At 31.0% G+C, this 9,653-nt stretch overlaps 1 long non-coding RNA gene across 1 annotated transcript; it reads left to right on the top strand.

Annotated features, from left to right (window-relative positions):
- Positions 1-4,581: 4,581 nt before the first annotated feature.
- LOC142168706 (uncharacterized) lies at positions 4,582-5,275 on the top strand. Its single transcript, XR_012698583.1, has 2 exons — positions 4,582-4,752; positions 4,885-5,275. It is a non-coding gene; the product is annotated as an uncharacterized LOC142168706 (long non-coding RNA).
- The last annotated feature ends 4,378 nt before the right edge of the window (positions 5,276-9,653 follow it).

Genomic DNA, 9,653 nt, shown 5'->3' with positions numbered 1-9,653 from the left:
AGCCCGATAAGTCTGAAGTTGATCGTAAAGTGGGTATAAGTTCAATTGTGATTCCAAAATCGGGTATAGATGCAAAAGCCCAGAATACTGGTAGCAGATATAATTTTTGAAATCTATACATTTATTTTTCTCTAGTATGCACTTATTTTCACAAAAAAAAAAAATATATTGTTACAGTGATACTTCTCATTATCACACCTCCTTTTTTCCGGGAGATAGGGAGTTTTTCCAATTTAAGTGACATTATTCGAAATGAGATTATTTATTTATTCATAGTTGCCACTTGGAATAGTTGTTATGGTGTCCCAAGTCACCGGTTTATTTTAAAATCTCAAATCGAGGAAAATTGACTCTATTTATGGTCTGCGAACACAGAAAACCAGGCAAGGAATTCTGTTAACCCGGAAGAAGGTGTGAGGCACTCCCGAGTTCTGTGGTTTTAGCACGATCACTTAACAATTACACTTGGCTTAAATGTCTGATTATTACAAGTTTATGAACCCATTGTGCATTTTATCTTCTACCGCTTTTAATTATTTATTTAACAATTATGGAATTTATTTAAACAAGTCGCGATGTCGCGCACTTATTATTTTTGTACACATCGCAAATCACGCCACGTGAAACGCACTCATGATTCACAATATGTTTATTTTAATTATTATTTGAAGTTGTGGCCGAGTTCCGTGAAACGCGCACTCGAATTGGGATTTACGTATCGTGACCATGCCACGGGAACCGTACCCATAGTCATGATAATTTATTAATCGGGCCTAAAGCAACTAGCGCGTGTTCATAAATTATTGTCCTAGGCTAATATGAGATTTGTTGTGGGGGCCACGAATTATGGAAATCACTTGTGGGTAAGTGTACAAGTATTAATTGATTCTAATTTTTGGATCTTTGCTGCATTGGAGTTCACTTGAAAGCCAGATTCACTTTGCTAAAAACAACGACCTAAATTAATGAAAGAAATTGAGCCCCACACAAATCTCTTCTAGGCAAGCTTTCGGGCTTAAATATTTTTAAAGACAGTAGCCCAATAACTCTGTTAATGCCTCACTTAACATTTTTGCATTTCAACATCAAATATAAATCAGCAACAGTTACACAAAGTTCTAAATATCAACATATGAATAAACAACTTATATGGCTAGTTCATTAACTCAAACTCAATTTCGCAGAAAGCATTACACTATCAGCCATCGACGGAGATTACTTCTTTCAATTGTTCTTAGCATGAAACAAAGAACCTGTATACTTGCTCGAGTAACTCACATCAAGAATACAAACTGTACATATTGCAAATGGTTAGGCCTACATTATCAAGTCATTATAAGATAAAAATCCAAAAATTTTACAGCTTTTACGGTACCACAGGGACTAAATTGAATGATTCAAACGACTTGAATGGAATCTAAATCTGTGAGATATATTCTCTAACAACAAACAACCACATGAGTTCAAACGAATTGCAATCAAACCTCATAAATTCCTAAACATCAAACAGAGTTCCAATTCCTTCAATTCTAATCAATAACTATCTGATAACTTGAACAACTAATGTAAGAATATTCGGCATTAAGTATTGAACAGGAAAAGGAAGACAAGAAGAATTTGAGGCTTAGGTAACCGGACCTAAAGTCAAACACGAATTCAACACAAACACATCAATTTTTATTCATAAACTCAAAATAGAAGAGAACATGTGAGGATTTACATACCTAACTGCAGAAATGCAACAAGAATGGACCGAGTAAAGATCTAAAGAAACTAGAGGATGAAGCTTGAACAGCAGAAACAACACATCAATGATGAAACAACAGCGAGATCAACTTCAAAGCCTTTTGCAAATCAGAAACGAGTATTTAGAGCTTTAAAAATTCTATTTCTTCTTGTTTTCCAGAAGCTTTTGTTTCTAAATTTCAGAACTTCTAATTTCGTTTTTTAGTGCATCAAATGAGTGAAATGAGAGAGTGAATATGCGCCGATCAGTGAGAGGGTGAATGAGTATTGTGTGTGTGAGTGTCTATGAATTCAGAGAGAGATGAGAAGAGAAAGCGTGCGTGAGGAATTTGAGAGCATTCTTCTAATTGGGGCGGCTAGGGTATTTCTTTATTCTAAAGGGGGATTTGTTCTTTTTCTCTTGAAGATGAGGGAAGAATGAAGAAAGAGAGGGCGAAGGTGGCGGCGCTAGTTTTTTTAGAAGGAGATGAGGAAGAAAGTTGCTCTGCTCTTTTGGGGGAGGGGGGGGGAGGGTCTGTATGGGGAAAGTAGGAGTGTAAGAGATGGGGGTGGCCACTGACAGAGTGAAGAAGGAGACTCTGATCTCTTTTTTTTAGGGTTTTGGTAAAATGGGTGTTTTAAAGAAAGGGGGGAGATCCGGTTGGGCCAGGCGGGTCATGGAAATTGGGTTTCTAAAGGGATGAGCTTGACTAAACCAATTTGTGTGGCTAAACTATTATATATATTTTACTCACTAATTGACTAATGACCTAATTAATTAACTAGCCTAAAAATGCATGTTTTTTTGGTTTTTAGATATTTAAATAATGCATTTAACAATGTAATTAAATCCTAAAAATGCAATTTAAAAACTAAAATGCTATGAAATTAAGATTTGAATATTTTTATGATTTTTATGATTTACGATATTCCTAACATGCATAAACAATGCGAATAACTGCAAAACAAATAAAAAAAACTTCTAAATTTTATAAAACAATTAAAATTATTTTTTATATTATTGTTTAGGAGTAATTTCATATGTGGGGCAAAAATCAGGTGCTCACACTCATCTACTCAATTAATTTTTCATCCGTCTCTTTTGAGACACTAAAAAGCATATACGACGCGCAAAGTGCAATATTTTGTTTCGTGTATCATGAAAATTATTCTTATCGAATTTCAACGATTGTATTGACCAGTTATTGGACTGAGATCTCGATATTATTATCTATGTAAAAATGAAAAAGAACAACCAAGAAAAGAAAAATGGACAAGAGCACATGGTTGTATTAAAAAATTAAGCTCAAAGAAACAATATAAAACACGAAAATAGACAAGAGATAAAGAGAGGAAAGAGAGAATTTTCTTATTTCATCAAGTATTTCTCAATTCTTTCCAAGTATGTACAATATCAGTCCTCATCCTCTATTTATAGTATTACATAGAAGTATACAAAATAATGCCATAAACATAACATTAAATATTTGAGATCATGGGAAGATTATGGAGGTGTGAGAGTTACAACTATAATGGTGAGAAGTAATGGGGGTTATCTACATAGTGGAGAAGAGTAGTGAGAGTTATATTTGATTAGTGGACATGCATCCATATAAAAAATAATTTTTATGGGTGGTCATTCAACTTTGTATTCATTACGCAAAAGTCTTTTTTTTGTTACGTAAAAATTATTCAACTTTGTGTTCATAACTCAAAAGTCACTTTTCTTTCATTTATTACACAAAAATTATTTTACTTTGCTCTATTTATTACAAAAGTCACACTGGCCAGATTTTATAATACTTTTACTTGAAAAGTCTATTATGCCCTTGATATTATAAATCCTCTCATTTATGTAACACCTTCTATATACTATATAATATATTTTTACTTAGGTATTTTACTTATAATTAAAATAATTTTAAATTATTTTATTTATTATTTTTATAATATATATTCCGTGGCGCTTAATTTGTTTAAGCATATTCATACATGAACATATTTTAAATATAAAAATAATAAAATAATATTTAATTTTTAATATTTATTTGAAATTATAAAAATAGATTTGTTTAACAAATGATAGTTTTTTTTTTTATAGTTAATAAGAATTTTAGAAAAAGTTTCAAAGTATATTTGTGTTTAATTAAGTTTTTTAAAGCTTTATCTGTTAATATTATTTATTTAAAAGTATTAATCTGATGTTTCATTGTACTAAATGTAAGTATTTTATTTATTGGATTAATATGGGTATGGTTTGGCTGATAAATCAGTGAGTTTTGTTTTTATAATTTTTATTAAAAATATTTCATTAAGCATAGACTTGAGATTTGTTCACAGCAATGTTACCGACAAATTTAATAATGCTACTTATATATTTTAAAAATTAATGTTAAGAAAAAATTAAATGTATAAATATATTATAAAAATAATAAATAAGTTATTTTAATTATAGGTTAAATATATAGGTAAAAATATATTATACAGTATATAATATAAAAGGTATTACATAAATGGGAGGATTTATAATGTCAAGGGCATAATAGATTTTTCAGGTGAAAGTTTTATAAAATTTGGTCAAAGTGAGTGTTGTGATAACTAGACCCTAGTAAAATAATTTTTGTGTAACTAATGAACATAAAATTAAATGACTTTTATATAACAAGAAAAAAGATAAATGAATTTGTACAGTATTTAAAGTAGGCTTCTAAAAACATGGTTGTAGACAATGTAATGTGTACAACGAAGTCGGCAACCTTGTGATCGATTGAAGGAAATTACAACGTCCAACTTTCGTCTCATTTTGATAAATATCTAAAGTAATTCCACTATAAATGCATCGGCATCATTAACAAATTAATCCATCAATCCAACGATTAAAGGAAAAGGAACGAACAGAAAATCAGTTTTTGTGCAATTAAACAACAGAAATGGCAAGAGCAAGCTACAAACTATCAGCCGTTCTTTTCAGTTTTGTTCTGCTGTTCCTTCTCTCCATTTACGTGGCAGAAAGTAGAATACTTTCATGTAAGTATCACATGTAAATGTTTAACTTCTTAGTATTTATGCCGAAAAAGACCCATGACCCTAATTATAAAAGCTGAATTTTATTAAATAATATATTACTTCTCAAATATATTATTTTCTTGATGGGTGCAGCTGAAACTGGGACAAATTCTGTTCTAGTGTGCAGTAAGATTTATGGTGCAAATATTGGAGACACATGCTTCAGCATTATGCAGAATTTCAGTGTGACCCCTGAGGTTTTTACTACTTTCAATCCTAACCTCAATTGTGACAAAATGTTCGTTGGTGAATGGATATGTCTTGATGGTTCCTCCATCTAAAATATAAAGCAAGGGATTATCAAGCTCAAGAAATAAATGCTTAAATTAATCTCTTCTTACTATTTTTTTTTTTGTTGGGAAAAAGATTCCCTCGTAGGACTTAAGAGCAAAGCAGCACTGTCTGATTTGCGAATAAAGGCTAAGGCTAATGTATGATTAAATTAAAAAAACAATAATCTTGAGTTTTATATATTGTTTCTGGTTTTCTTTTCATGTTCCAGCTTCATTATTTAAGAACTTTTTGTTATTAATCTGTGTTCACAGTCAGAAACCAAAAGAGTTAGATAAACAAAACAGAAACAGAAATGAAAAATAAAGTTCCGAACTCAATAGAAAAATGTGTTTCCTTATGAAATTTAACCCCCTCATTATTTTCCAAGATTGTTGGATTAATTCCTCCCATGATAGAACGAAAAAAAAAAAAAAGGAAATTAAATAAAATTGGTCCAAAAAATATATCAATCAATCAGATCATTTGATCAAGTCGAAGTCAAAGACGAAGCCGATAGAGCGATGACAACACGAGGCACCACTTATTTCCATTTTCTGAAGAGCGACAAAGTGCCTTAGTAAAAAAGAACATTCCAAACTTTTTATTTCCTTCCAATTCTTTTTCCTCCATTTTCAATTCACATATTTGTATTTTATTAAATAAAATCCAAACTTATATAATTAATCCATGTTCTAAGTAGATATCTTAGCGTACTTCATAATTGATCTTTATATATAACTTGTACAAGACGATCAAATTGTATCTGTAATCTACTTATACCCTTCTTTGAGCAGCATTTTGGTATATTTCCCAGCTATTACTAGCAGCTTGTCATCTTAATTAAATTAACTTGATGGAATGAGTTAGAACCATTTGGAAACAAAATAACAAATCAAAATTGATTTTGTTATTTGATTTGGTAATTTGTTTCCGATTCCTAAACGTTCCGTAATTTTATTGCTCCTTTCGCAAAGTTAATGTAGAGGATTGAAAAAGCTAAGAATAAAGAGGCTGCAATCAATAATCTAAATGAAGTAATGAAACATGAGATACATGTGAATGCATGAAACCATTTATCGATATAAAATTGAACTCAATACCTTGCAGTGAAAAATCACATAGAGAATATAATAGATTATTCACTCACCACTCCTCACTTAATGATTTTTATTAGGGATTTAGGGACAAAGACAAATACTAGATCAAGAAATTGTTTATTTTCCTATCCATGGTTTAATGGCCAAGGATTTGTGGTCCATTCTTTGTTGAAGTTGGTGGGTTCGTATTGCCACCCTGAGATGGCCCAGACGGTGGAACTACATTACTCAAGAAACGACTTTCACGAAGGATTTGTGGTCCATTCTTTGTTAAAGTTGGCGGGTTCGTATTGCCACCTTGAGATGGCCCAGATGGTGGTACTACATTATTTAAGATAATGTTACCTTCTTTTTTCATGATCATCAGTCGATCAGTAAGGGCGTCACTATCGATGAAGCCCACTATAAGGAAAAGCAGAAAAAAAATAGTTGGGCTAGGGCAACATAATTTTTGAGAAGAACACTTCTTAAACACAGACATATTCGTAAATAGATGGGAGGAAACCTTGCATTTTGCCAATCAAGATACCACTTCTTTATATAGGTTATGATGTGACTTAATATTGAAGTACTTGGCATGATAATCACATTTAGATTATTGAACATAATCAGAATGCTTGACTTTTTCTGTATTATTACTTTCTTTTGACTTTTGAAGTCAAGAAGGCAAGTTAGTAATTCATATGGTATCATAGAAAAAAAATGATTTGTATTGATTTTTTAAAATGAAGATGGTAAGTTATTAAATTTCATATGGTATCATTGAAAAAACATATGATTTTCTTCCTTCAATTAGATTATAAACAATCAACAATCACGAATGTTAATAATCTATAATAATAATAATAATAATAATAATAATAATAATAATAATAATAATAATAATAATAATAATAATAATAATAATAATAATAATAATAATAATAATAATAATAATAATAATAATAATAATAATAATAATAATAATAATAATAATAATAATAATAATAATAATAATAATAATAATAATAATAATAATAATAATAATAATAATAATAATAATAATAATAATAATAATAATAATAATAATAATAATAATAATAATAATAATAATAATAATAATAATAATAATAATAATAATAATAATAATAATAATAATAATAATAATAATAATAATAATAATAATAATAATAATAATAATAATAATAATAATAATAATAATAATAATAATAATAATAATAATAATAATAATAATAATAATAATAATAATAATAATAATAATAATAATAATAATATTCATGTCCATTTCAGTTAGAATTATGCACAAATCAGGCCCAATTTGTGAGCCCAATTCGGCCGACCAAGTCCAATTGATGATTGGCCAAGACTTGGATAGGAAACTACGTCGTTTCATTAAGTGAAACCAAAACACAATCTCACCCATACATTCCCTCATGATCCAACGGCTCTAGTTCAATCCCCTCCCTAGGTATTTAAAGCTTAGAATCCCTAAAAATTGCCCCCATTTTCCCCTTATTTCCTCTTTTCTTCCTCTTTTTTCACTCCCCTATCCCTCAAGAGTCCATCGCTGCCGCTCTGCTCCACCGCTGGATATCGCCCTTCGGCGTCGGCCGTCATCCAAACCACCCCATTTATTCACCATACAATCCCCTCAACTTCCTCTTTCTAAATCTCGACCCTAAAACCTTTAATTCTCCCTCAATCTCTCTGAATTTTAGATCTAGGAAACCCTAGCCGCTATTTTTTTTCCCAAATTCTTGAAGCTCCGTCTACCACCACCTTACAACACATACATAAATGGATAGAGGCTCCACGATACCTACCCTTTCCCTTTGGTCTTCACCCAAAACCCTGTTCGAATTCCGGCGACCACCTCTCGCCACCACCACTGCCGATGCTCACTCTTTTTTTCCTCTTTATTTCCTTTTTTCCTTCTGCCCCTACTAACTCACCAAATTTCCCGACCTCACCACATCCACCTACTTACATGGACCTTTGTTTTAAAACACATTCAACCCAAAGACACCCGTTTCCTTTTGGTACGACGCCGGGTTCACTAAATTTAGTGTCTGCCGAAATAAAACGAGCGTTTCAAGGTTGGACAGGCATAATCTCGTTGCTCGATTAGACGTTGAATGTCCCGGAGCTTGGTATAAACTCAAATCCTAATCCTTTCCTTCGAGTTTTTTGATTTTCTGTTTCCCAGTCATTTATTTGTAGTTTTGTTATAATTCTGTTAAGTGATCGTTTCAGTTAGCTCTTAATCTAATTTTTGATTTTTTTATTTTTTACTAAGTTTGATTATGTTAGTTTGTATCACTGTTGACGTATTTTTGCTTTGCTTTATGTCGTTAAGTTCTGATTTTAGGTTAGTGTTTCTGATATCCGTTCTGGTTTAAGCGGATTAGTTTTAAGTATTTCATGGTTTAATACATGTTTCTTGCTTGGTTTCAATCTTGAAGTTCTGGTTCTCCTTGTTGGTTAATAGTTCAATCAATTAATTGGTTTCTAGTTATTTATTTTTGAATAAGTGATTTGGTACTGATGTTGATAAAATCTTAAGGGTAGATGGGTGTAATCATGAAATAGGGTGTGTAATAGGTTGCCTTTTTACTAGTAGGGTGACTGAAAATATATTTTTTCTTCATACTTCTGCTACAACAGGTTTTCAAGCTGTCTTTTCACCTTTTCGGGCAACCTTTGAATAATGTTTAGCACACAAAGTCAATCCTTTTTGGATAGACTTTTGGTGAACCAAAATCTGTCCAAAAAGTGACTTTCTTTGCCTACTTAAGGGCTGCCCTTTCCTCACTTTACACACACACTCTATCACACTTAGACACATCTTTTAGAGCTGTTGGAATACACAAAAACTTGAGAGAAAATCAGCAGCTTAACATCCAATAGTAAGCTGAAATCGTGAGCTTTCGTGAGCGATTCTTCGAGTGTAAAATTATTAGAAAAATAGACGAGTCTTTAGAGCTTGGTTTCGAGTTTCACATCTCTCAAAATCATTTTTTTTAGATTCCTGGGCTATTTTACCACTTATTTTCTGCTGGATTGTTGCTGCTTTTTGTTGTTGAAATTTAGTCCCTCCCTTGTCAATATTTTCTTTATACTATCCAGGTAATTTCCTCAACTGTTGTACTGTTTTTGGATCAAGAGTGAATAGAAATGAAGTTATTCAAATCCTTTTAGTGTATTCGTCACTTTAAAAGTTTTATGTTTGTGTATGATCCGTTTTCTTCTAAGTATCAAGCATATATAAGAATTAGTTGAACTTTTTCTTTTAGTTAATGACATGTTTAAATGGTGTTTAGGTTGTTCTTTATTTCAAATGAGTGTAGGTTTCATTATGATGTATGTGAGGAGATGTTACTCCTTTAAGGACTCACTATTACTTTACTCCTTTACATTTCTAGGACTTATCTTGATGATGTTCATATTAATTTTATGTCCAATCCTTTTAGTTTATATTTAAGCATTCTTAAC

The sequence above is a fragment of the Nicotiana tabacum genome, chromosome 2 (assembly GCF_000715075.1).
Source record: "Nicotiana tabacum cultivar K326 chromosome 2, ASM71507v2, whole genome shotgun sequence".
NCBI classification, from domain to species: Eukaryota; Viridiplantae; Streptophyta; class Magnoliopsida; order Solanales; family Solanaceae; genus Nicotiana; species Nicotiana tabacum.
The sequence above is the reverse complement of the archived record's forward strand: the minus strand, read 5'-3'. Positions and strand labels throughout refer to the sequence as shown.